The 25,562-nt window shown below is 32.2% G+C and overlaps 1 protein-coding gene and 1 long non-coding RNA gene across 3 annotated transcripts in view; one reads left to right on the top strand and one right to left on the bottom strand.

Moving 5' to 3' along the window:
* Window positions 1-3,172: 3,172 nt before the first annotated feature.
* Window positions 3,173-4,077, bottom strand: LOC149484533 (uncharacterized). The gene is made up of 2 exons (XR_016316272.1): window positions 3,795-4,077; window positions 3,173-3,362 (listed from the first exon to the last, which is right to left on the bottom strand). It is a non-coding gene; the product is annotated as an uncharacterized LOC149484533 (long non-coding RNA).
* Window positions 4,078-6,213: 2,136 nt separating this feature from the next.
* Window positions 6,214-25,562, top strand: part of LOC149484531 (very long chain fatty acid elongase AAEL008004-like) — a 48,064-nt gene continuing 28,715 nt past the window's right edge. Inside the window, exons 1-2 of one of the 2 annotated variants that reach the window (XM_089700743.1) lie at window positions 6,214-6,530; window positions 18,700-18,750. The gene's annotated coding sequence lies outside the window, so the exon portion shown is untranslated. Of the gene's footprint in view, window positions 6,531-18,699; window positions 18,751-18,859; window positions 19,124-25,562 lie in introns of those variants that run through there. The other variant, XM_089700741.1, reaches the window with a different exon arrangement.

Here is a 25,562-nt window from a genome sequence, read left to right as displayed (position 1 = left end):
CTGTAACTGTTGAGCTGCAGTATTAATATTTTTGTCTGAGGCTATTAGACAGGTGTCATCAGCATATTGATAGATAGAACAGTGGTTGATGACATGTTCCATATCATTTACATACGCCAAGTACAATAAAGGTCCTAACACCGAGCCCTGTGCTGTACCCTCGGTGATGGTCATTTCATCGCTCATTTCATCGCCTACTTTAACACGAAATTTTCTATTAGCAAGATAATCTTTAAACCATCCCAGAAGAGGTCCACGGATACCGGAGTTGTCTAGTTTGTGTATAAGAGTGTCATGCCTGAGTGTATCGAATGCCCTACTATAATCGATAAATAATAGCAGTACATGTTTTTTGTTATCGAGACATGAGTTTACTTCATCTGTAAATTTTGACAAAAGTTGTGAAGTTGACTTACACGGTTGAAATCCAAATTGAGAGACAGATAAAATTTTATTTTCGGCATAGAAATTCTGCATTTGTTCGGCTATAAATTTTTCCACGATTTTGTCTAATACCGGAAGAATGGTAATCGGGCGATAGTTTTCATACTCACTTCGCGTACCCTTTTTGTGAATAGGTCGGATTATTCCAGTTTTTAACTCTAAAGGATATTTAGCATTAACAATAGATGCATTAATAAATTTAACTATAATATCTACGATTTTAGTGCATATATTTTTTATGTCAATACATCGAATGTTGTCGAATCCGGGAGCTTTATTGATATTAAGTTTTTTAATTATATTACATACTTTATCTCTGTTAGCTTTTTTAAGTAGCATTGATTTATTTTGTGCACTACCAGCTATCGATTAAACAGCACAAAATAATGAAATTCGGGGACATCGAATCAAATATTTAACCAACATTCTCGGCCTTGTTCAAATCATTTCTAATCAGACGGGAAGAAAAGTAAAGTGCTTTGCAGAGATGCTGTGCCACAAGTTTAAGGTGGCATCTATTTTAAATAATAAATATTGTAATTTGGTAATTAAGTGTCGAAATAAAATGTTGTTAAAAAAATAAATGTTTATTTGTTTTATTTGAAGCAATTTATTTTAAACTTTTACCAATTTTTTCCTGTGGGAATGAGTTATTTTCCCGCGGTAAATTGTAGCCTATATGTTATTATAATTGTAAAGTTCCATAAAAACTCATTCAGTAGTTTTTACGTGAAAGAGTATCAAATGTCCATCCATACTAATATTATAAATGCGAAAGTAACTCTGTCTGTCTGTCTGTTACTCAATCACGCCTAAACTACTGAACCAATTTGCATGAAATTTGGTATGGAGATATTTTGATACCCGAAAAAGGACATAGGCTACCTTTTATTGCGAAATATGTACCACGGGCGAAGCCGGGGCGGACCTCTAGTTCTTATATATTTTTGCTTTTATAATATTAGTAGGATACGACTATTGATTTGTAAAAAGATCAACCAAGTGGAAGTCAGATTCGCGCACGAAGGGTTCCGTAGGTATAATTCTATGAATGAATCTATGAAAACAGGAAAAAATACGTACCTTTTTACGAAACCATAAAAACAACCTAAACCGAAATACCTAATAATATTTTTTATAAATACCACTACCATACAATGCAAGGCAGTCAATACGCATCGTAAATGAATAATTCCAAATTAAAAGAATCTTAAAATTTGGAATTACCTATCCATAATTCAAAATTAAACGAATCTTAAATTATCTTCAAGCAATTTTATATCTTAATTTTTTTATTTATCGATATTTTAGTATTCGATAAAGTGTCAAGCACTACCTTTTTAGAACAAAAAGTGGCTACATGTGGATTTGAATGCCAAGCAGATAATAGTGTGTTGTCTCTTTCTATCGCATTAATAAGGGTATTGAATAAAAGAGAGCCACTATATAAGAAACGTTCAATTAATTGTTACTTCTCCAGGCTAGTTAATTGCTCCGAGGTTTAGGCGATATACCGTCCGTCTTTTTTTATACGTCCATGGTGATAATAATAATTAATAACAAAGCATATATTGCCATCTATCGAGGGTTGGACATAACAATTTTACTAGTTGAAAAAATTTCCTCAAAGCGTTTTTACTATTCGACACTAGATGGCAATAATTTTATTATTCAAATATCGATCTGTTATCTTAAAATAAGTATTAATATATTTATTATTTCTAATGTATTTTTATATAATTTTGAAAATAATTGAGTAATTTATTGTTAATTATTTGTCTGTAATTTTTATATCATTGGCTCTCAGAGGAATAAACCTATAGAGTACTTGTATCGAGCGTATACAATTTACATATATTTGTTTCTCTCTATCTAAAGAAAACGTCGTATGAAAGAATGAGATAGCTATAGACTACAAGCTACGTTTCAACATAGTCATGGCACCATTTTTACTATAGGTACGTATTTAGATAGATAGAAGGTGATAGTGATGGGATGTGCTTCAATCGATAAAATCGTGAATGCATTTTGCATTTACGGTTTCGTGAAATAATAAATAATAAAAAAAAACAAAATTAATCATTAATTTCAGTTGAATACATTATTTGTTTAATCCTACGAATATAATAAATGCGAAATTATGCGAGAATGGATAACTTTCTCTTTCACTGCTGAACCGATTACAATGAAATTTTGTACATACACACATAGGATAGGTTTTATACCGGAAATCCCACATGAACGGGAACTGTGCGGGATTTTCTTTAAAAACGCGGGCGAAAAGCTAGTATATTTTAAAATAAATTTTAAAACTTGAAATGTAACTAATTTAAAATAAAGATGGAAATGATGATAAAGTTAAAGGAGTGAGGAGAAAGGCACAGTCAGCATGAATTTTAACAAGTTCATAAAAGGACAGTCTTAAAGAAAACATTTTCCTTACATCCTAGTAATAAAGCGAAAGTTTGTGAGGATGGATGTTTGTTACTCTTTCACGCGAATACTACTAAACCGATTACAATGAAATTTGGAAAAATTACTTTTGATCCCGTAAATCCCACAGGAATGGGAACTATGCGGGTTTTTCTTTGAAAACGCATGTATATTAAGTATGTATTTCAATAGTAGTTTCTCATCTATGAGAACTGTCATTTAATCAACCGTTTAATTTTCACATAGTTACACATTTAAAGTAAATGTGTAAAAAAATTTCCAAATAAAAATTCACTCACACACAAATGTATTTATTATCTAAAGGAACAAAAAAAACGTAAGCGTAAGATTGCACAATTCTTCTAGAGTATCCATCTTGATAACACGCAGGCTCGAAATGCAGTGAACACAATCTAGCAAATTTCGACGGCGTCCAATCTACACGTCTCATGTTTTATACCCATTTTTTATTTAGCTCTGGAAATCTAAAACAAAATGAATTTATTAATAATCTAAAAGAGAAACAACAAACTAAACAGATAAGTCAAATAAAACAACCACGTGGTATTTTTTATTTTCCTGCTGTAGAAAATTTACATCTATTATTTGCAACAACAACTACATATAAATCTGATATAAGAAACAAAATAAATAAATCAACGTTAATATGAAATAGATTTTTTGTCATAAATCGATAATATACGCTAGATGTGTTACAACACTACGGTGGTAAACAAAATGCCAAACGTGATAATATTGTGACATTTTTTAAAAATTATTTAATTCTTTTGTATTCCACAACCCCATAAAGTGGGTAAATGTTACAGTTACAACATAAACTTATAAAAAAGCGCTTGATAAAACCTTCAAATAGGGTTAGAACATAAATATTTATCAATTTGCTGAAAATCACTTACCGATGGAAAGATATTTTTTCATTGTTTTCATCCAAAACTCCCATTCGACTAGTAATAGCCGATAGCTAAACATACAATAGTCATTTTAGCACACTGACAAATAAAAAGAAACACTATACACTTTATATTTTCTAAATATTTCGTTAAAAACACTTGACGCACTGAGCCCACCAGCTGGTTGGAAAACAAACTGACTGCCGGCGCGCTACGTTTAAAGACAGTGCAGATACTCTATCGCTATCTCAATCTAACTTATGCTGTTATTGACTAAGAGTAAGTAGATTAGAAAATATGTATTTTGTTCTGTCTCAATATAAGAACTCTATAGGTTTATTCCTCTGAGCATTGGCTGTTATTTTTTTGACATTCCGTTGACGGTTTTAGCTTCATCTGTATTTTACTGTCAATAGTGATGTTCGTTTAATAAATGTATTCATAAAAATCGATTAATGTTGTAGGTAAAAGTTACAGTCCGACTAAAAAAAAAGTAAATACCCATACGCTAGAGTTTCTTTGAAATTAAAGCATTTGAATATTATAAATTCAATATCTAAAAGACTCACTATGTTATATGTAGAAGGTTATTTTAGATAAGACCATCCATTTAAATATAAATCCGAAACAATAATAAATAATTTTATATTTATTACGTTTCTTTAAAAAAAGATAAACCCTTATTATAAAAGTTGTTACAATCACAATATCTATAAAAAAAATTCTATAGCAAATCATAAATAAAAAACCGTTATTTTGCTGAAGAGACTTAGCAACATGAACAGTAAGGACTAAGGACATCACTATAGTTTTATGAGAGATTGGAGGTGGGGTTTAGAATTATAAACAGACGTTCGAACTGGTGCGACCGGACCACCGTACTCGTGCGGTGCGATCGACTCGCCACACGACCGCACCGCACCTAGGGTTGCCAGTATTTAAGATGCCAGGATTTAAGGGTTAACAGCATCAAAAATACGAGTTTTAGTTATTTTTTACGGGAGATAATTAAAACAGCAATGTTAAATAGAGAAAATTTATTTTTGGCATTTATATTTGCTGTTGGAAGAAACAGCTTTTAATAGCTCTTCATTTTCTAAAGCGAATGTATAAAAATCTTTGCACGATAATTTAAAATTACATTTAATTAATTTGCAGCTTCGCCTTTACAGTTTCAATATTCAATTGGTTTCGGCTATCCGTCCAGGCATTGCCGCACAAAGAAAATATTCTTTGTTTAAAAATTATGATTAAATTTACGATTTTTAAAAAAACATTTAAAATATTGGAATTTTCGCGGCCGACTGAGCTAAATAAATTCGTATAAAAAAATAGATACACTAGTGACTAGATAATTTATTACGTTGCTAATATATGAAGTGATTAAAGGCGCAAATTATCCCTTTTTGAAATTTTCGAAAGTATTGTAATTTTTACTGATTTTCGTTTTTATTTTTTTTATATTATATGCAGGCGTTAGTAGAAGCTCTGTTTAGTACCAAAAGAAACCTTGAACTGAGTTCTACATGTTACAAAAATACCACATTCTAGCCACGAAGTTATTACGAGATATAGATTTTCAAAGAATGTCAGGGTTGTCCCTAGTAAACAAAATTATATATATCATCTATCTATTACCAAGTTTTTGTTTATGTTTTAGTCGTTAGTTATAGTCGATATTTCAATATATTATTATATGTAGGTACATAATCTTTATATGTAATAAATTAACTGAACAAAAAAAATATCTTAGATTTATAAGACAATTCAATAATATCAAATTAATACAAATTAATCTCCTTTTTTTGTGAATATTTCGAGCATTGATCATAGTAATCTCATTAAAAGTCAAACCGAATTCCTTGAAAATCTATTTCTCGTAATAAATTCGTGGTTAGAATGTTGTATTTTTTTCACATGTAGACCTCAGTTCAAGGCTTCTTTTACGTTTTTAAGTACAAGTTACAACCATTGAAAAGAAGAAAACGAAGAGAAAAGAATGGGCAAAATTATATTTAAAATACAGGGATTCATTCAGACATATGCAGTCATATCATAAATCTTTGTAGAGTTCTAAAATTTATATTATTAATCTTTTTTCAGTATTAGCCACGTCATCCGACGCCATCGCCATTGATAACGATCGACCGACGTCCGTTTTGTTTGGCGGTAGAACTGTGACTAAAGCTGTAATAAGTATATAGTCTATGACTAATGCGCTGTCCGGTGCGATCACCCGTCCACACGCGCGAATTTGGTACGGTCCGCACCAAGTTCGGATGAAAAAACCATCGAACCAACCGTACCGTCAATAATAATAATTATGTCCGGCGGACCACTGTACACATGATCGAATATGGTCCGGAGCGCACCAAGGTCACGGTGCGGTCCGTACCAAATTCGAACGTCTGTTTATAACTTTAAGTAGGCGAGATTGAGATTTAAAAAAATGAAATGAAATCTGAAGCTGAAAGTTGTAGTTGATAGATATTGTGTAAAATACAGTTTCTTAATTTTTGTTGTTTATCATGACGTTATTAAGAATTGATTCATTCATTAAGTATTATTTATATTGAGTTAAGAATATCTATTTTTATAACCTAAATCACCGATTGCAAGTAAATGAATAGGTGACAAGCGCTGCCTCGTTAGTTAATTTAATTTCAATGCTACAAATAAGTACCTAATAATTTATCATACTGTGATGATGTATTAAGATGATATAATCGGTGTTACTGCTTGGTAAGTACTCAATTTTTTGGTCTTGTGTACACGCCCACTATTTATTATGAAATGATAACAATTGAATGTTTATTGAATATGCTTTTAATTATTCTCCTAATTACAGTAAATATCGCATACAAAGTTGTTATAATAAGCTAGAAATGTATGCTTCATATTCATTAATTAGTTTAGTGTATACTTTCACTTTTGTTTACGATTCTTCTCATACATTAGTCATATGAAAAATAGCAATACTTTATTACACATCAGGAAAATGTTAGTCATGTTTTAGATCAAGCTATAAATAACTTAATTCGCAACATTTGCGGCTAAATTTGCCTAAATAATGAATTCTAAGTTAGTATATTAATTACACATTATTGTTTAATAGATTTAGTTTTTCTCATAAATACTATTACCATTTAAAAATTATAGGTATTGGTATTTTGTAAATATTTCAGACTTTAACATGACTTTCCTCAATAATTAAGGAAATACTTCCATTATAAATATATTTATTTTTATTTCTTGATTAGAACGTTTCTTTAGATTGGAATATTATTTCCATAAATTGTGTCATTATTTAAATTTTTAATTAATTATTTCGGTATTCTGCCACCCAAGCCATAGACTTATGGAACCAACTTCCTCATGTGGTGCTTCCAAACCGTTACAACCTGGGGAGTGGGGACCTGTAGGATAAGATCATATTCTTAACTCTAAGTACATCAGTACACTCGCATATACCTGGCTTTGTTTACATTCTTATTACCGTCAAATGACGAGTCTAGTATTTTGATTCCTCTTAAAAAATGAATTCCAGATGAAAATTGCTGACTTTTCCCCCTGTGCCTAAAATATAAATGTAACACTTGATGATGGCACTTGATCACATTCTAAGAGCCCTTTCCGGCTGAGCCTGTGGTATTTTGTCCGTTGTAATTAATATTACTTACATTGATTTCCCTCAAACCAAATGTAAACTTATGTGATACTGTACTGCTTGATCCCACTTAAGCTTCATAGGACAATATTATTTATCTAAATCTATTTGAGTTCAATACATTTCTTGTTTTACTCAAAATGTTATCATTCTCGAGTTATATGTAGTGTAAATAATATTTCCAATATACTACTAACTTTCTTCCTGTAGCTTCGCACACTTTCTAAAACCTAAAAAATTAAACCTATACTAAAACCTCCCTCGAGAGTCACTCTATGTAATTAAAATGTTTTTCAACCATTTAAAAAATTATCTGTTAGAAAGTTGTATACCTACCAGGGCAATGCACAAGTCACAAGAGTATTTTTTTGGCATTTACTGCTCCCAAAAATTAATAAAAATCAGTTTTCATGCCATCTAGTTTTTTGTTTTATTGCTCATTAATAAACAACTTATGATTATTAATATACTTAGCACTAGGTGGCGTTGTATTTTATGGTGTTTATATAATTTACAAAAATGTTTATTATTAATTTTTGGCATTATTTCAGTTTTTAGGTATATTTGCAGCGTAAAAATATCCATCTAACTAATTGTTACTATCTTCAGGATAGTTTTGGGCTATGTTGTATCATCCCATAGTTATGCTATGTCTATCCAAAACATCCCATCTCTTACATACAAACCAACAAACAAACACACATATTTAAAGCAAATAGAGCCAAATTGAAAATACACTGTAAAGTGTTCATAGGTTGAGTACAACGGAGTGACTGTTTTATAATATATCCTCAAAGAATATACTAAATTTGTCAATTAAATCATGGAAAGTTTATTTAATTAGCCTTATTTGTTTTCCAAAAGAAATAAAAACAAACCTATTTGAGTTAACGCAACTAATATATTTTTAATAGACTTTTAGTTGTTAAAATCATCAACATAAAATTTACTAATGTTTATCAACATTATTGTTTTAAGAACATGCTTGAATGGAAAGGTCTCATAGACTATGGATTCCACTAAAAATAGATTTTTTTTTTACTCACACCAATTTAAAAATAAAATCAATTTAATTTAGCCATACAAACATTTTTAAACAAAGGAATTTTTTTGGACACCCTACTCAACATATATTTACGTAATTTATTACGCCTGTAAATAATTATATCAACACATGTAATAAATATTTAAAATCAATTAAAATATTGAGGAATTTGTTATCTAAGACCTCGGTAAAATTAAATCAAGAATATCTACATAATATATACCATATACATATCTATTATCTACCATACCTAATTGGCTTAAAATTTTCTCTTTGAAATTTTGTACCTATTCTAATTTTGATTTAAAAGGGATATAAATCTTATTCTTGATATCCCATGATATAAGAGTAAGGCAGAACAAGGTTTGCCGAGTCATCTAGTTCTACAATAAATATTAGCCAACAAAATCAAATATGCGTGTAGTTGCAACACTGAATAAGTTTTAAGATTATTTTAGAAACTGTAACAGTTTTAATTGGGCAAGAATTTCATGATATAAGTAGGTAATATAAATTTAAATCTTAAATTATTTCGTACTTTAGGTCACTCCCGTTTAGTGTGTTTTGGATTTGTACAGAAAGTAAATATTTATATATTTTTAACTTTCACTATCACCATGTAATCAAACGCGAGATTAAGAATCGTATCATGCATTACCTAATTTAAAAACATGATATTCTCTTATACAGGGTTACTTGTAAAACACCGGCAACCTCGCAGGACAAGATAGCTAACATCATAAGTAACAACATTTGTTCTACGACTTTTGATAATTTGTTAGATTTTATTTTTATACAAAAATAAATATTCATTTAATTTTCCGTCTGAATATTATAAACTCTACGCCTCCCAAAAATTACGTAAACAAAAAGCGAACGAGAGGGGGAAGGGGGCGACGCGTCGTCCATCCGATAATTAATAGAACATAGACTTACAAATGTAAGGAGAGTACAATAAAAGTTTAAAAAATCATTTAAAAATAATTTATTGCGTTATGCCAAAAGTCGTAGAACAAATGTTGTTACTTATGATGTTAGCTATCTTGTCCTGCGAGGTTGCTGGTGTTTTACAAGTAACCCTGTATATAAAATTCTCGTGTCACAATGTTAGTCTGCATACTCCTCCGAAACGGGTGGACCGATTCTCATGAAATTTTCTGTGCATATCGGGTGAGTCTGAGAATCGGCCAACATCTATTTTTCATATGTACCACGGGCGAAGCCGGGGCGGACCGCTAGTATTTTTATATATCACACATTGCATAAGGTCAAGTAATGATACCTCTGAATATAATTAAATGGAGAATTATAAATTATTGTAGTAGACGACAAGGCTACAATTTAATTTAAAAAATATTTCCTTTAGTTTTTATCATGACAAAATAATAAAACGGACACAATTATGTTTTAAAAGACTTGTGTAATAAAATATTGTGATTGATCATTTAAAAAAAGGAAAACATAATTTATATCTTTTTGTGTTCGTAAAATATATTTTATATTAGTCAAATAGAGTAGGAGGAATTGACGAGAGCCAAACCTCTACATCTGTTCTTGTCCTTATCGAGCGCAAACGATTGGAGATTGACAGCGATAGTTTATAGACCGGGAGATATTGACACAAAATTTCTAGTCATTTGTAACAGGATGGCGGTTCTACAGGGGTCTTAGTACGCAATGACAAAAATAAAAATGATGGTGTGAACGCTGGCTTAGTCGCGTGGGCGTTAGTCGAACTCGTCGGAAAAATAGCGAAAGTCAAACGATTTGTTACACAAAAATTTTAGAATTTACCGATAGCCCATAAAAAAGAAGTAGGCGGTAGTGTCATGCCATACTTTTCCAGTGTGACTTACAGCCCGCCATACCGACGCGAATGTGTTGATTTAAATAAAACAATTATTCAACCATTTGTACCAGGCTAACTTTTGCACAGGTAACCATCGTCGTGCAGCCATTTACGAAAATCGCCATGACATACTTTTCGGACGATTCGCCATACCGCCGAAAATCTGCAAAAAAATTTTATTTCGCCAAACTTTTTGTACCAGTATTGCATTTGGATTTTTGGAGAGCATTTGATAAAATGTGACTATTATTATATTTACCATACTTCTAGTAGGGGGAAAAAGTGCTGTCATACTTGAAAAATTAATTTATTATTAATTTATATAAGTGAACATGAACACCTAGATCTTTGAAATTTTGTATTTATATTCGTTGATCCTCAAACTTACAGGAAAAATAAGTGCCATACTGTTACAAATCGTTTGACTTTCGCTATTTTTCCGACGAGTTCGACTAACGCCCACGCGACTAAGCCGCCGGTACCAGCGTTCACACCATCATTTTTATTTTTGTCATTGCGTACTAAGAACCCTGTAGAACCGCCATCCTGTTACAAATGACTAGAAATTTTGTGTCAATATCTCCCGGTCTATTATAAATATGTGCCTAATTTTCATACCAATCATATCTGCGAAATGCGATTTCCTCTTAACACAAATATTTTTTCATCGTTTTTTCAAGAGTTAAAAACTTAGCAGAGTTTACATTATGTACACATTTAATTTCAACATTCAAGGATTTTATCTTATAGTTATATAGGAATACAAGTAACGTGCACAGAATGAAAATTAAAATTATTCACATTATTTTTATTATAATTTGGTACGATGATGTTAAAAATATATTTTTGCTCCAAATTCCATTAATATTAATTAATATGCCATACACGATCGACAAGTAAATATAAAATTCACGTAGGTATAGAGATATAAATAAACCGACCTTAATAATATTTAAATAAATATGTATAATACAAAATAATATGGATAATATTTACCAACTAGCTGCTCCGCGCGGTTTCACCCCCGTGGCTCCACCCCTGTTGGTCGTAGCGTGATGATATATAGCCTATAACCTTCCTCGATAAATGGGCTATCTAACACCGAATGAATTTTTCAAATCGGACCAGTAGTTCCCGAGATTAGCGCGTTCAAACAAACAAACTCTTCAGCTTTATAATATTAGTATAGATAAGATGTATATGAATATAAATATATATATATATATATATATATATGTGTGTGTATATATGTATTATATATTTTATATAGCGTTAATTCCCCATTACGGAACCCTTCACAGTGCAAGGTCTACCTCGCCGGTTTTATTTTTCATTTTTTTACGTACCTAAAGTAAAGGTGCGTTGAATATTTTCCTTTTCAATTAAATAATATATTTTTAAACATCTTTAAATAATGTATTTTTAAACAATACATATTATGCTCGTGGGTTTATTTGCTTATTGCCAATTGCCAGTTCAATGTTTTGATTTTTTGTTTTCGAGTTTTTGTAATTATCCTTTTCAAGTTGAATTAAAGTGATATTCAATAATAAACACAATATTACACCATAATAATTGACAATAATTTTTAACAAGTTTGGATAAAATTATTATATATAGGTAGGAGTTTTGCTGTTTTTGTGTATAAAAATTGTTTTCAGAAGAAGAATAAGAATAGTATTATAAATATTATATTGAAGGAATTTGTAATTATTATGTAAGGAATCTAAATCAACGTGTTATATTATATTATAGACTGTTTAATTGCATGCAATGACCAGTAAAGACGTAATGTTCTCGAATTTTTAGCCCTTTAAGGCCAAATAATGACGTTTCAATGTCGCTGTGATGGCGCTCTCAATATTTCGCTTTCTGTTGTTCCTATCCAAGTATGCAATTATGATTGCAGAACTATAAATTTATTAAAGAAGGAAGGACAAGGATATATTCTTTTGTTTGTGATGCTTTAGTTTAAAAATAATCATCCGATTTCAAGTTTAGTTTAGTAATATTGCACGCCTCATAAGCGAAGCGTTGAGGTGGGTACTACTGTCACTTCGCGCAAAACATCTGATTTTTCAAACTTAAAATGTCTTTATGTATCATACATTGCACTTGTAAGATAATACATACACACACATATTAAGAAAAAACACTATTTTTAACGTTCATGATATTTTTGATGTCATTTTTGTTATTTAAACTAGTTAAAAAACAGTTTAAAAAAGTTCTGTCTTGGACGTCCGTGTGTCTGTATGTGCGGATCCTTTTTCTTGTTAACACGATAGCGACCGAAATACTTTACTAATCGAGTCTTTTTTTTTCTCTTACGCTTGAGTATGCTCAGGAATAGAACCCTTTCATTTTTCAGGGTCTGATTCGATGTGGTTTAATTGTTATTAAATAAACAAAAATAATAATTAATAAATATTTATTAAAAAAAAATTATGAGGCGTGCACTTTTGGATTTTCCAAATTATTTTTGTTGCTTCATTAAAGCCAAATATAATATAACTAGTTATGTATATTATATTACATGATCTTTTTGCATACTGCTTATCGTATTGCGCTTTGACTTAACATCTTTGTATCTATACATATAATAAAATCGTAGGAAAGTCAAAACTGTACATTGAATATTTTTTTAAAAGAATACATAATCCATGATCTATAATCGATATAGAAGCCAAAAACATAGTTTTTAGAATTTTTGTCTGTTTGTCTGTTTGTCTGTTTGTCTGTATGTTTGTCCAGGCTAATCTCGAAAAGTACTGCATAGATTGACTTCAAATTTTGCATGAATATTACTAACAGGTCGGGTGAGGCTTTTTTAAACATATTATCATGCTATCACCTCCGGGGGAGGAGCTGTGAACCTTTTTTTTTCTTACGTATTCCGTGTATTACGACAGCGTACAATCTAAAGATTCATGTTTAAATGTTGGTTTCGGGTAAGCCATGCTATTATCTAGCTTTACACAATAAAAACTATGTCATTTACGTAATTTGGGCAGAGAATCAGTTTAATGAATTTATTAGTATACAAATTTGAAACAGCGCCATCTATGAGATTTCGTAAAAATCAAATCAATTTACATGTTAACACTACAGCTGAATACAATGTTAAAAATTAATAATTTAAATATAATTATGTTATTTATTTATTTAACTCTTTAACCCATAATATCTTCCCTTCCCTATAAGGTGCGCTTATAATTCGTGTGAATATACTACATTTTTAAAAGTGAGGGTAGATGTTTATTATTTTAAGTCAAACTAGACACCATTACAATTAATCTAATATTGATTGTGTTCATTGGTTCCATTTTTAAAAATCTTCGTGTTTTAAAAATTGGATAACGAGGCGGGACTCGAACCAGCATTCTTTAGTGGTCGAATTTTTTCTATTCTTTATAAATTTATTGTTTATGAATTTATATTTATAAACAATAATACAAAAAGGTTAGTTCGTTGATAATTATTATTCCTTCATCATTTACATGTTGTAAGTAAAAATATACTTTGACTGTTAATACTTTTGTTCAGTATTTACCTGTATGATTATTGCTTGGTAATTAATATATTTTCATGTTGTATACCTAATTAAAAACATAAGTTTGATGTGAAACTAGCTGGATTTATTTTTACACACTCACAGTCTTATATTTTGTGTTAATGTTAAAATAGTATTAATAGTGTAAATCATAATATTTTTTCACAATTAAAAATATTTCCTTTTTTTTGATGATGTTGGCATCGAATTAAACCGCACTGTCGTTTCGTTCACAAAAAGTGAAGTTATGAGGACCGAATATGTAGCCGCTTCAACTTACGGAAACGAGAGTAACCTGCGTTGTCTGTTAGTTATTGTATAGTCGAATTTAACGTTACATGGAAATTGGAATCTAATTATATGTATACTTATATACTTATATTAAATCTGTAGAGGTCAATTCTGTACATGAAATATATTTCCTAAATAACTATCACGAGGTGATTAGGGATCGACACTGACGCCAAAAATTTTTGTCCGTCTGTCTGTCTGTATAACCGTTATAGAAACAAAAACTACTCGACGGATTTAAACGAAACTTGGTACAATTATTTTTCATATTCGTGAGCAGAGCAGTAACTCTGTTCTCCATATTATATAAAAAATATCTCCCGACATCATAAATGTCTATCTTTTATGGTTGAGCTTAGGAGTTCAAAGCTTTCTGATTATATTTGTCTACTAGCTGTGCCCGCGACTTCGTCCGCGTGGAATAGTGACTATGGGACCTATGACCATGGGCTCAGGGTGGGGCAACAATAATTGTTTTTATTTTCATGCTTCCACTCCCACGTTCACTCCCAGGCCCACGCCAACGCCCACGCCCACTCCCCTTCACAATTGGTACCTACCAGATCAAAGCCAGGGTAAGCGCCCCACCCAGCCCCACCGTGGCTACGCCCATGCTGAATTACTACTTAACATACAATTATTGAGTAAATACGTACTACCATAAAATATAATTAAAAGAATTGTTACTTATTAAAATTTCTTACTAAACTGAGCTAAAAAACTTACGTACCAACTTATTAAAGAAAATCAAGAAATGAAATGCCTAACCTATACCAAATAGTTACTACATAATATTGTAATTAAAAATTATGATTAGTATACAATATGGAAAATCAAAAAAGAAATGCCTAATTCTACGTCAAATTTCTTTTAAATTATGTCATATTATTTTTTAGGAACCAGGGGGGGAGAGTAGCAAATTCTATTTCCTTCCTTTCTTAAATGGATGTTTTTAATAATGTATGGTGTAGCCACTGATCAGCTTAATCGATACTCAATTTTTATCAAATCCAGGAACAAATCCAAATTAGATGTTTCCTGTGTCACGCACGTAACTAAAGGCTGAAGAGAGAGAGAGGGAGCACGTAACTAAACCGTTTAGACGAAGAAAAGTGTATAGAAAAAGGAATAAATAATTTCATAAACTTCCCGACGATCTTTAAAAATAAATTATTATATCATTTTCATTCCCACTTTTACCCCTATGTAGGTATAATAAGTGGATGAACCGATTTTGATACAATTTATCTAAGAACCAGCGTCGGAAAATATGCTGCCTAACAAAAAAAAAGCCGCATCTAATTCGGTTTACCCGTTAGCCAGCTACGGTGCCATAGACAGACACACACACACACACAGAAATACATAGCAGTCAAACACATAACACCCGTCTTTTTGCGTCGGGGGTTAAAAATATAATACGACATAATTTAAAGGACATTTTATGTGGAAAATTTACCTATTAGAAGTAACCATAATGTTAATTTGACCCCGCCCCCCCCCTACTACCTCAGCTTACCCCCAAACCCTTGGGGAATTTTGATATGATCACCTGGACATGTAAAGGAATAACTGTAGCGTACATATAACAGATAAATTACGTTTTATCGTACACTGTACAGTGTACAATAGAATGCCTTAGCAAATGTTCGCCGTGATTACTTATAAATTGTCATAACTTTTTTATTTATGAACCGATTGATATGAAATAAACACTAAATGTTAAATGAAAATTACCACAATACATTAGTGAAAACCGCATCTAAATCGGATAAGCCGTTTCTGAGATTAGCGTGCACAAACATACAGACAAACAGACAAAAAAAATTTTAACTACAGTTTTGGGTTCAAGATCGATTTAATAATAACACCTGCTAATTTTTTTCTACATATTTTCATTGTACAGACATCGCTTTTCCACAATTTTATTATATGTATTGATGATGATGATGATTGATGATTATAACACTCTCAGTCCGTTTTAACTTAATTTTTATTCACTCGCATCAGTGCCACCTAAAAAATCTTTATATCGAAATTCGAGCAAAGCTAAGAAAATGAGAAATAAGAGTTCTCAAGGATCGTTAGAGGTAAGAGGCTTACTATTGACCGAAAACAACATGTGTTATGCCGAGAACCTGAAACCGCTTCACAACGAGAATTGCCTGTGAGACCGAAACCTTCACTGAGAGGGTATAACGTCTCACAGCTGATCGCAAATGGCATATTTTATCTCGATAATCTGAAACTTTTACTCAATATGAAGACCGTTTGACAAATAATAGGGTGCACCATAATATTATTCGATCTCTTGAAGATGAACATGAGCATAAGCAATGACTAGAGTAGGGACGCGAATATTACCATTATTTGAGACAAGATTATTTGAGACAAGTACGATTAATAAGTTTGTTTAATGAAAGATTAAGAATTGAAACTATTTGGTCTCTTGAAACGGACGAATAGCGAGAGGCCCGTCTTACTGTAGACAGATTTCGACAGTCTTAATGACTTAGAGGTAAACATAGAAGATCAATCTACGAGTTCGGTGGTGTGGTCCGACAAATATAAAAGTGGGTTTGCTTATAAGGAACCTCACAATTGATTACAGATCATCTTCTGTATAGGCGATATTAACGTAGTATGTTCTTTTTGTAATGCTTTAAAGAAGAGTAAGGAGTCGGCTTTTGTTTGAAGATATACCAGAACCTTTGAAATCACTACTTTTAGAGGAACATGTGCAATCTAAACAGTTCTTAGACAATATTCGCTCTTATAGTAGTGCGTTTTAAATGATCCTTTGGTGCTCAACAATTATCAGAGGATCCTTTCATGCTTACTTTTAAGATACAAGGTCAAATTTATCATTTGATAGGATCCCTTTTGCCTGAAGGCCAACCTAAGTTTCTTCAAATATATTTTGTATTCGACTACAACGAATAGTCGAATACAAGAAATCAATATTTCTCGAATTTAAAATATTACAATTTTTCCTACAGTAGGGCGACGAATGTATTTTCGCATAGTAACGGAGGGGAACTCACGGGGGTTGAGTGACGCGGGCCACGTACCACAAACATGCTTAGTTTGTTGTACCGAGCGCGAAAGAAAGTCATCGTGTTTTTAGTAAAATTACTATGTAAACTATAACGTAATTTAATACTGAGGTACATATTATATAATGATGCGCTCAAACTGTTAATCTACATTTAATTTAGATTATTATTTGAATTACTAAGTAATGTAGAATTTAAATCAAATTCACTCATGTTTTCCTCAGATTTTCGATGTCCTCCGATTTTAAGATTTTCTTATCAGAGTATTCAATTTTAATGTAGTTAATTTTTATAAGAGACAATTAAGAACATTCAAAAATAAAGTGTCACGTATTTTTTTTAAACGACGAATGACGAAAAACGACGTAATCGCGGACGAAGTCGCGGGCAACAGCTAGTTAGGAATATTCCATAACAATCTTAAAACCGATTCGGATAAGTGATTGTTTTGTTTTTCTATTAAAAAATACCTGTATTTACCCATTTTATGACGTAAATCAAAGTCTCGAACAAATAAACATTGAATTTACTTTGGCCATTTGGTTGGTACACAATACACTCGCATTAGAACCCTTTTTTATTGATTAAATATACTTATTTTGGTTTATGAGCAATCCTACTATATAATATTATAAATGCGAAAGTTTGTGAGGATGTGTGTGTGTTTGTTACTCTTTCACGAAAAAACTACTGAACCGATTACAATGAAATTGCGGGCGCGCGAAACGCGGGCGGAAAGCTAGTACTTAATATGGTCGAAAAATATGTTAGCAATAAGTACTACCCACTTTATTTTAATACATATTTATATTAGTATTAAAATAATACATTCTTATAAGAATAACATCACTCTGACGCATGAACGTATGGAATTAACATTTATATTTTATTTATTTGATGTCACACTAAACTTTCGATGCGTTCGGACCTAATGTTGCCAACGAATTCATTATGTGTAGATAAAGAGAGTCGAGTATGCTTTGGCACTAATTGGGCCAGTTCGTACCGGGTTACCACCACACCCACAGAAAATCCGCAGGGCCGTATTCTCTTTCCTTCACTTCCCAATCCTTTTCTTTATTGATTATTCCCCTCATCAATCCTTTTCGGAGACGTTAAAGACACTCAGATGGCCTTATGGCTCTGCAAATTTTCATGGACGGTCGATGCGCTTACCATCAAGCGACACACCAGTTACGTTGTCGTCTATGACATAGGTAAAAATCATAAAATTAGTTCATTTTACGAATAAGACAATTTTTTCTAAACTTTTAAACTTTAATTATGAAAATGTAAATAATGAAAGTTGATCACTTCCAGTGAAAATCTTTCTAAAGTACCTACTAATTCGCCTTATTGTTTTATTGTAGTGGACTTGTAGGCTAGCATATAATTAAAACAGTAATCGATTAACTATGCCAATTATTAACAAAAAATAAATTGTTTTCAGGTATATCATAGTTTAAACACGGAGTCGTTGCCTGTGATACAAAATCAGTTGGTGAGTAATGTTTTTGGTTTTTTTTTTGCTTAATTAACAGTGGGGAGCAGTGGGGTTCCAGTGTGCACAGCGTCGGAAGCAGCTAGAAGGTGGTTGCTGAATACCGGCAGTGTCAGGTGCGTATTGCATCAGTGACGTCTGATGACGCGAGCGAGCGACAGTCGCGCGTCGGCAACCGCCAGTAGTCTCAATCACTGCTTGCTGTGCCGTCGTCGTGGAGCGTTTACACCTGCGCCCGCGCAACCGTGCAACGTGATACGGGAAAGTCGAATAGCTCTATTTTTTATTTGTATTCAATCGGTGATCACGCGCGCTAATAAAATTCCGAGGAGTTTTCGTCCTTACGCGCGTAACTATACCGGATAACAAATATGTAAGTATAACTGTACTGTAATAATTTAACTATCGATCTATTAATATTATTATTTCGCGCACCGATAACGCTAATACATGGATGAAAGGTTATTTTTTATGGTATTTGTAAATTAATGGAAGTGTTCTATTATTTGTATATTTTATATGAAACGAAAACAGTAATTTTAATTTTCTAATTTAGCGATATTGGAAAATCATAGCTTTTTTAATACATACCTAATATATGTACATATTTGCAAATAATATTACATAAATGGAATTCGACTTTGTGTCCCAACCTACAAAGAACCTCTAAATCTTTTAATTAACCTACATCATAAACCATTTATGCGTTTTCAAGGATGTTATCAATATATAGGTTAACCTTTGAATGGGTTTTGAAATTTGCAATACATTGGTGTTCATGAGTTATCATTTAATTTTTGGAATAAACCTGCTCGATCGCAACGTCTTTCACTTTGAAAAAATATACGCAATTAACAAGATGTTAATTGCTTAACCATATCCATTATTCACATATTGTGGCGTGGAAACGATCGTATTATTTGTGAGTAAATATTCTTTACTTCTTTCTATGCGTACCTATGTATGCCGACACGCAATTTTACGAGAGCCAATAAGACAGCTCTCCTATCTGAATTATTAAACTTTTTATATATTTACAATACAGTACTTGTTTTATACTATGTTTTATTGTTGTGCACTTTAAGTATCTTTTTAATGTACTTTTTTACATGCTTTCGGTGACAGATGATAATAAAGCTGATAATCAATAATAATAAACAATAGTATGATATCTATTTAGCTTCATTGATGTGGATAATATGATACATATTAGATGATACCTTCTGTAGGAAAAACCATAACCAATTTGTTGTGCTGTCACAGACTTGTCAACGCAGCAACCTCAATGGTAAAATATCTTTGGGATAACAATTCCCACTTACTTTACCAGGATTAAAATAGACGGTTGTTACTTTGTTTTCTTGGCAGAGTTCAATCCTTTGGCATATCGAAAAAAAAAATTAAAAAAAAAACATTATTTTCTATGTTATTTCAGAACTCATTACAGTTTAAATTTGTATTTACGTTAACCCCCATGTGTGGTAGGTATCTATGCCATTTAAAAAAAATGTCTAGCTGTTGCATACCGTGAATCGATTCTGTAAGCATTTTTGTTATCAAAAGGATATTATATGGTGTTCGATGAACATGCACGCATTGTCATTATTAATTAAGGATTGGATTCGGCCATAGCCAACACATTGAATTGTTCGCAAGTCACAACTTATGGTTAGCGGCAAGTACAATGCATGTTACGTAAAAGCATCGTATAGATCACTTTCTCACTTTATTATTGTTTTATTTATAAAAATAATTACATATATTTAAAATTTCGCATAGGTATTACAGGTCCTGAAATAACTTACTTTATAATAAATTCTTATTAATATTTGAAATGCCTTATTCTTATGTTATGATATTTTTAAAGTTATTGCACGCCTCATAAGCGAAGCGTTGAGGTGGGTACTACTGTCACTTCGCGCAAAACATCTGATTTTTCAAACTTAAAATGTCTTTATGTATCATACATTGCACTTGTAAGATAATACATACACACACATATTAAGAATAAACACTATTTTTAACGTTCATGATATTTTTGATGTCATTTTTGTTATTTAAACTAGTTAAAAACCAGTTTAAAAAAGTTCTGTCTTGGACGTCCGTGTGTCTGTATGTGCGGATCCTTTTTCTTGTTAACACGATAGCGACCGAAATACTTTACTAATCGAGTCTTTTTTTAGGGTTCCGTAGCCAAAATGGCAAAAACGGAACCCTTATAGTTTCGTCATGTCCGTCTGTCCGTCTGTCCGTCTGTCCGTCTGTCACAGCCGATTTACTCGGAAACTATAAGTACTACAGTGATGAAATTTGATGGGAATATGTGTTGTATGAACCGCTACAAAAATATGACACTAAATAGTAAAAAAAAGAATTGGGGGTGGGGCCCCCCATACATGTAACTGAGGGATGAAATTTTTTTTTTCGATGTACATACCCGTGTGGGGTATCAATGGAAAGGTCTTTTAAAATGATATAAAGTTTTCTAAAAAACATTTTTCTTAAAGTGAACGGTTTTTGAGATATCAGCTCTCAAAGTCGTAAAAAGTATGCCCCCCCCCCCTCTATTTTTATAACTACGGGGTATAAAATTCTAAAAAAAATAGAGGTGATGCATGCTAATTAACTCTTTCAACGATTTTTGGTTTGATCAAAGTATCTCTTATAGTTTTTGAGATAGGTTGATTTAACTGTAATTTATTATATTTGCTGCTACGGAACCCTTTGTGCGCGAGCCCGACTCGCACTTGGCCGGTTTTTTTTTCTCTTACGCTTGAGTATGCTCAGGAATAGAACCCTTTCATTTTTCAGGGTCTAATTCGATGTGGTTTAATTGTTATTAAATAAACAAAAATAATAATTAATAAATATTTATTAAAAAAAAATTATGAGGCGTGCACTTTTGGATTTTCCAAATTATTTATAACTTCTGTGTGATTATTTAAACTTCCGTTAAAGTTTTCCTCATTTCTGTTGATACCTTTTATTTATCTTATTCTTCCTTAAAATTAAGGCACGTAAATAAACCGGTTGATCTACTATTACTGTACTAGAACAATTCAGTTCAATATTAAGACCAGAAGTTAACACAAAATGTGTATATTTTTTATTGTTAAAGTAATTTTTATATTATACTTGTTTTTCCTAGATCATTGTGTACAACCGGCACAGGCAATAATCCGGTGCGAGATTTATCCTGATAATAGTTTAAAAAACTATTGTTAATAAGAGCAGGTTGTTTAAGTATAAACAATAAAAATAAAAAAATAGGCATCAAAATTAGTATATAATATATATATACCTATGCTACAATTTTTCAGGAAATTCAATTTTTGTTCATTTAGGCACTACAAAATGTTGGTTCTCAATGCTTGTCTTAAAATTTTACTACTAACCAAGTAACAAAAGGTAAATTAATTATTAGCCAAGTTAACTACTACTGGACTGAAAGTCTACTTTTTTATGACTGAAAGTCTACTTTTTTATTGAAACAAAAAATCTACTTTTTTATATTGATAATAATAGCATTTCTTTATTATGTGGATATTACTTTTGAGTTTTGTAACTACGTGCGGTAAAGGATAAGTAAATGCCATTCTTGCGGTCTGACATATTTACAGCCCTACCACCGGCAATTGGTAAAACCCTCAATGCCGTTCTTTCTTTTGCTATAGAAAGGTTAAATCAACATAATTTCTAAGAAAAATAAGGTATACATAAACCTTGTCAATATTTGGTATGTACCGCAAATTGTTGTAGTAAAACCATTATTATCTACTACATATTATCGTAGTTTGGTTTCTTTGAAATTTACTGCGATAGTCCTGATACGTATGTTGATACTTGATATTGATTTTCGACTTGAAGGATAAAACTAAAAGGATTTTGTTGATATAATTTTGATTTAATCATCTTATACTTAACTAGTGTAGGTATTATAAATCCATTATTCGTTCATTGTATGGGTCAAATCTTATTCAGTGGCGATTCGGCAAAAAAATGACCGTAAATAGCTATCGTCACCGAAATTTACATAGTGATCGTGATTTCATCTAAAATATTTTATCCGGAATTGATTTGATATATAACCTTGTTTCTTTAAACAAGTTACCTACGTCAACTTTAAAAAAAAGGCAAATAAGTTTTAATTTATATCACGGTATCTTTCCCGCGATGATTGCATTGTTTGTTGTGTTTTCTTGTTTGTTTTTTAACCGCAGGGCCGGAAGAAGGGTTAGGTTTTGCGTATGTTTGACGAACTTGAGCATATTGCATAATTATTGCAAAAAAGAAAAAATATAATAGAACTACATATATGATAGAGTAATTGAGGTAGAGTCATCTACATAGCGTGTTCTTTTATTTATTCGTGTCGTATCGTAAATCGTATTGAGAGATTTGAAAATGTGCTAATTTAAAGGTTCTCTTTTTTATTGCCTACAATATATTTGTCTATGAACAGATTCAATTTTAATTCAGGCAGTTAAATTTTTTCATAAATAATACTTATTTTATAGAGTTATATATAAATCTCGTGTCTACTTTTCCAAAACGTCTGCCAGGTGCAGGTTGTAATTCAACTGTACTGTTAGGCGCGGGTCAAACACAAGCGGCGCGGGCGCGGGCGTGCCATAAGCGCACCTCTTGAATCTGTTTTGCACCACGTCCTTCTTATACATTTTGTATGAAAGAATTTTGGAAAGGCGACGAGGCGGCACGCCGCGGTTGCGCCGCGGGCGTACCGCAGGCGTACCGCAGGCGCGCTTCCCCCATCGCATCCAAATAGAGGTCAATTCACGGTCATACACAATCAAAAACAAATCGGGTGGTAGGAGACGGTAGCCTGTCAGTCAAAAATGTGTTCTCTCTGTGTGGAATTATATAGAGCTGCTATTACATACCCTTCTTCGTTTTGTTTTTAAAGGTGAATTGAATTAATCGATGAAATGATTTACACAGGTGATGGCAGTAGGGAAAGTGAAAATGAAGAAGAGCATAATGAAAGTTCCCATGTATTTACAATGTCAGAAATAAAGATAATCCTGATTTTGATTGTGTTTTTTATTTATTTGTAATTGTCATAATATTGTGGAATGATCAGTACTGTAAATACTTTTGAACTGAGATTTTAATGATAAGATTTATATGGTTTAAATGTAAACCTGTGTTTGAAAACCATATTTTATCTATACTAATATTATAAAGAGGAAAGGTTTGTATGTATGTATGTATGTATGTATGTATGTATGTATGTATGGTTTTCACGCATAAACTAGGTACTGGACCGATTTTGATGAAATTTGGCACAGATAATCTTTAGACCCTGAGAAAGAACATAGGCTACCTTTTATTGCGAAATATGTACCACGGGCGAAGCCGGGGCGGACCGCTAGTACAATATAAATTTTGTGTTATTTTAACCTTCTTTTCTTCCATCATTACACCAGTACTACTTTAAAATTACTTTAAAAGTACTATAAAATTTTCCAAGTAAATTCCAACATTTCCAACAAAGATATATTTGCAATCGTGGGGTTATCCTCGCTATTTACTTACAAGGAATTATCAAAACAAAATCGTTACTTTCAAATTAATGTTAATCTCTTTTAGCACAAAAAACATAATTTTACTAAATTATGCATGAAGAAAATGCATTTAACCACTCTATATAAATATCATTTTCGGACGCCAACAGCGCGCCCGATGCGCGCCGGCAGCGCGCCCGAGGCGCGCCGGCAGCGCGCCCGAGGCGCGCCGGCAGCGCGCCCGCGGCGCGCCGGCAGTGCGCCCGCGGTGCGCCCGATGCGCGCCGCGCCGCTTGTATATGTCCCGCGCCTTACGCTTCGCGAAATTCTTATTTCTTCCTAAAATACAAAGTTTTTAAATAAACCAAAGTTACCTAGCTCATCATATCGAATGCCTATTTGTTGAATTTGATATTTTTGGTTTTATGGCATTCAAATGCTTTATTTTAATATAAATTTATAAAGAATAGAAAAAAATCGATCACGAGGCGGGACTCGAACCCGCATCCTTTCACGCCAATCCGGGGCGGATGCTTGACCAATTCAGCCACTTCGTGACCCGCCAGATTTTTTTTAATCCATACTAATATTATAAATGCGAAAGTAATTCTGTCTGTCAGTCTGTTACTCAATCACGCCTTAACTACTGAACGAATTTGCATGAAATTGTATGTGGTATAGAGATATTTTGATACCCGAGAAAGGACATAGGCTACTTAGGGACATAGGATAGGTTTTATCCCGGAAATCCCATGGGAACGGGAACTATGCGGGTTTTTCTTTGACTGCGCGGGCGAAGCCGTGGGCGGAAAGCTAGTTCTTTATAAATTTAGTATTTACCTATACGGACCTACTTACGGATCGCAATTTTTCGAAAGATCTCAAAAACTTGTAATCTAACGGTGTTTATAATTGTACGGCGTCTAATACAAAAGGCCGATTTAATATGTGAATAACAAAATATTATGTTAAAAATGATTCATTCCGTTATAGTTATAAATTATGATACCTACGCTACGTGGGAAATTCATCCAGTATTTCCCATGCGTAGAGTGAGAATTAGACTTGTGTAGAAAAATCGGTTAAGTGTGAGTCGAACCTGCGACACTAAGGGTTCCGTACAAATAAGTTATTTTTGTAATAATAATAATATGTTACTTGTTATATTTTACAATAAAATACATACATAACACATATTTTACATTTTATTTTTTGTGATAGCTATTGTTTTTTTTTTACAAAATACAGCCTGATGAAACAGACATACAGCGAAGTCTCATAATAGAG

The sequence above is a fragment of the Colias philodice genome, chromosome 11 (assembly GCF_061535455.1).
Source record: "Colias philodice isolate Cphi_HAF_F1 chromosome 11, ilColPhil1 Martin Lab GWU primary, whole genome shotgun sequence".
In the NCBI taxonomy this organism is placed as follows: Eukaryota; Metazoa; Arthropoda; class Insecta; order Lepidoptera; family Pieridae; genus Colias; species Colias philodice.
Note: the sequence above shows the minus strand (reverse complement) of the source record. Positions and strands in the feature narration are given on the sequence as shown.